The sequence below is a fragment of the Amblyomma maculatum genome, chromosome 1 (assembly GCF_055883805.1).
Source record: "Amblyomma maculatum isolate TAMU_Amacu chromosome 1, ASM5588380v1, whole genome shotgun sequence".
NCBI lineage: Eukaryota > Metazoa > Arthropoda > Arachnida > Ixodida > Ixodidae > Amblyomma > Amblyomma maculatum.
Window position 1 is genome coordinate 493,485,110 of NC_139344.1, and position 4,137 is coordinate 493,489,246.

The 4,137-nt window shown below is 47.8% G+C and overlaps 1 pseudogene; it reads right to left on the bottom strand.

Annotated features, from left to right (window-relative positions):
* Positions 1–235: 235 nt before the first annotated feature.
* Positions 236–1,611, bottom strand: LOC146210265 (uncharacterized; annotated as a pseudogene).
* Positions 1,612–4,137: the final 2,526 nt, after the last annotated feature.

A 4,137-nucleotide genomic window follows, 5' to 3' on the forward strand; every position in this document is an offset into this window, starting at 1 on the left:
TATTGCCGTTTTTGCCAGAATTTGCTCTTACAGCAAGATGGCCGCGCCCATGGTCAGGGAAGCCGCTGCCGCCCAAGGTGTTCGAAGGCTTGTAATTTTACAATTGGGCTATTCCGGTGATTTCTTTTTGTTGTTTAGTCTTCGCTAATGTCTTAGGAATCTTCTGGTAGTATTTTTTGTTCACTCGATGGCCCAGTTCTTGGAATATGAGTCAATGTCGAATTGCAAATAGGCTTAAGCCTCCCATGTGAATGTAAATAAAGGACTTTTCTCAGCCAAGACTGGTTCGATTTTGATGCGGTTTGCGTCAAAAAATGCGTGTAGTGTTTATAGACCTGGATTTTTTTGGTTGTAAAACGTTTATTGCAAACAGTCTGAAGGGCATATAGGCCCCTCGCCTAAACGACGGCCAGAAGGTCTTGGCTCCTGGCGGCGTCTTCGGCCAGTTGGACGACTTTTGTTTGAGTCTCCGGATCGGAGCTGAGTAGGAGAGGCTTCCATTGTTCAAGTGACTATTTTTTGTCCCTCCAGGGGGGCAAAAGGGCATTTCCAGAGAATATGGTTGAGGTCTGCTTTGGCCTTACATTGCTTACACTCGTTTGAATATTGTTCCGGATAATAACGACTACACATAACCGGGTTCGGAAACGTATAAGTTTGGAGACGGCGCCAAGAGGTGGCCTGACTCTGTCAATGATTTATCAGCGGCGGGGTACTTCATTTGATTAAGCCTATAATGTTGTGTGATCTCTCTGCAACACACAAGACGATCCCTGTCTGCGAAGCGCTCGGTATAGCCACTGGCTCGGAAAGCAAGACCTCGAGCCAGTTCGTGAGCTGCTTCATTTCCAGCCAGGGATGCGTGTGCAGGTGTCCAGACTATGCGAATTTTGCGGTCGTCCCTTGCAGTCCGCAGGATTCTGTTCGTCAGAGGGGAGACCCTCCCCTTGGCAAAGTTCATCACTGCTACCTTTGAGTCACTGACTATCGTTGACGCATCCGTGCCGACTATTGCAAGTGCGATGGCGGCTTCTTCTGCAATTTCGGGACTGCCCGTCGTGATCGAGGCGCCGGCTCGGAGATATGTCTCGGCGCTAGCTACCGCTATCATTATTCTCCCCTTCCCGCAATTAGCTGAATTCCACGTAGGCCACGTCTTCTATCAGATAGTTTTTAAAACATTTGCCGAGGGCTTCAGCCCGTTTCTCTCTGCGATCCTTGTGGTGGACGGGATGCATGTTTTTCGGTAGTGGTGGGATCATCAGCCTATCGCGCACGTTCTTAAGCATGTCCACTTTCGGACCTCGCTGACTCGTAATTTATTCCTAGTTTCGCTAGAATTTTCCTGCCTGTAATGCTTCCCGACAGCCTTTCGTACTGAGAGATTGTCACGCTTTCCACAATTTCATCCAGTGTGTTGTGAAGACCTAGTTCTAAAAGTTTTGCGGTGGGGATCCGAATTGGTAAACCCAGCGCCTGCTTGACTCTTCTGCGAATGATCCCTTCCAGCTTGGACTTCTCCACTGCCTTCAGATTAAGGAAAGGAGCTACGTAAGCAATCTTACTTATGACAAAGGCTTGAACTAATCTGATTAAATTCGTTTCTTTCATGCCATAGCACCTATTTGCGATTCTGCGGATGAGCCGTATAGTCTGTTGCGCGCATATCTCAAACTTTTTTATTGTTTCTCCATTGAAACCGTTGTTTTGAATGTACAGCCCTAAGACTCAAATCCTTTTGGGACGTTAAACCCCACAAACCAACCAAGACTCTAATCCTGTCCACCGTCGAGATATTAAGTCCCTGAGCCTTAAGAGATATCCGCGGGGGATCCGACCGTGATTTCCTCTTTGGTAAAAAGCATTTCCGATTTTTGCGGGGAGCACCTAAGTCCCCTATCATTTACGTACTTTTCAACTTCTCCTATGGCCATTTGGAGAGTCTCCTCTATTTTACCGTCGGTTCCTTTGCCAATCCACATAGTTATGTCATCCGCATACATGCAATGACTGAGACCTTCAATCGTTGCTAGTTTGCTAAGAAGCCCGATCATGGCCACGTTGAATAGAAGCGGGGACAGTACAGATCCCTGCGGGGTCCCCTTGCTACCTAGCTCTATGTAGTCTGATTTACTTTCCCCGAAGTTAATTTGGGCCACTCTGTCGGAAAGGAAACTTTAACATAGTTGTAGGTTTTCGGGCCTACTCCCAGGAGGCTGAGATTATCCAGGATCGCCTTGTGCTTGACGTTATCGAAAGCCTTCGCCCGGTCAAGACCCAGGATGACCTTCGTGTCCCGCGTTTGTGAGTCCAGAATTTTATGTTTTAGTTGCAGCATCACGTCCTGCATTGAGGGATGAGACCTGAATCCCACCATGGAGATAGGATAAAGATGGTGGTCTTCCATGTAGCTGTTGTGACGTGTCTGCACTACATGCTCCATCAATTTCCCTGCACAGGAGGTTAGGGATATAGGCCTTAGATTCTCGATCGACAGAGGTTTCCCCGGTTTAGAAATAAGTACCACCTTAGCCGACTTCCACTGCTTAGGAATCTCACGCGCCTCCCAACATTTCTGCATGTAGGCAGTAAGTGCTGTTATAGAGTTGTTGTCGAGATTTCTGAGCAATTTGTTGCTTACCCCATCCGGCCCGGGCGCTGAATTAGTATTTAATCTAGCGAGCTCTGCTCGCACTTCGAAATCAGTAATGGGTTCGTCCAAGCGATCGTTGGATTTCCCACAGTAACCATGCAGAGGTACCTTCTCGGTGTCCCCTATGTACTTAGATCGAATCTCATCGAGCAGCTCTTGCTCTGTGCCCTCATGTTTATGCTGGATCTTTTGGAGGTTTTGCCTCTGGGCCGTTTTACATCCGTCAGGGTCTAGTAGGTATCTGAGTAAACTTCATGTGCGGGCCAGACTTATATTCCCGTCCATTTTGTCGCATAGCGATTCCCAGTTTTGCCTAGAAAGTTTGAGCGCATATTCCTCTATCTCTTTGTTGTGCCTTGCTATCCTTCTGCGAAGGTTACGATTCCACTTTTGACTTTTAAGTCGCTTTTCCATACTGGTTTTGGCTTGCCACATATGGAGGAGGTGGGTGTCCATTGTTTCTAGGCCTGTGTCTTCCGCCACAGTCTTGGTCGCTTTACGAGCGTCCAATTGGAGCTGCCTTATCCGCTCCTCAATGTCATCAATTTCTGTGGTGTTAGCACTCTGTTCCCGGATTTTTCGGAAGGCGTCCCACTCGACGAGTGAGTGATGTCGGCCTGGGCGTTTATAGGGCCCAGCAGTAATTACCGTTTCCAAAATAAAGTGATTTCTTCAGTGTTAATCCAGTTTGCGCTGCCGACGTTCTTAACAAGGCTGATGTCCGGAAATGTGTCCGTACTGACGCTATTTTCCGTTCTAGTGGGAGACTGAGGGTCCGTAAGTAGGGTGAAGGCCCCTTGTTGCATATCGAGCCAGAGCTCTCTACCCTTGACACATTCTCTCTGGTACCCCCAAGCAGCATGATGGGCGTTGAAGTCCCCCATTACCACCACCGCTTGTTTGTTAGCAATGCGTAGAGTTTTTTGAAGAAGCGACCCGAAGCGAGTCTTTCTTTGCTTTGGACTGCTGTATATATTCAGCACAAATAGGCTGGTCCTAATTTTATTATTCTGAATGAGTTCTAGAAGAACGTGCTCTACGTGACTGATCCCCGTGTCATGCGCAATAGCCGTTGTTCCTTTTGACGAGGGTGGTAACTCCCGCCTTCTCGCCAGAGGTATTAAAAGATTGATAGCCTGATAATTTTGCAATCCCCCCAGTTTCCTGAAGAGCGATCACGTCCGGGCAGTCTTTACCAATGAGGAGTTGTTGAAGAACTGCTCGCTTCCGGTGGTATCCCCGACAGTTCTACTGCCAGAGCGTATATCTATTGTCCTTATGTTGCCTGGTTATCGTAATAGCGTCTGTCTTATTCTCTACGGCCTGCCGCCACGCATTCATAGCTAACAGCTCGTTTCCTAGCCTTTTGGTTTCTGTAGTGATTTCCTGAACAATGTTAAAGATGGACTGAATTTGTGCCTGAATTTTGTTATCTGAGGCCTGAACCTGGGCGTCAACTTTGTCCTCTAGCCTCCTGCATACCT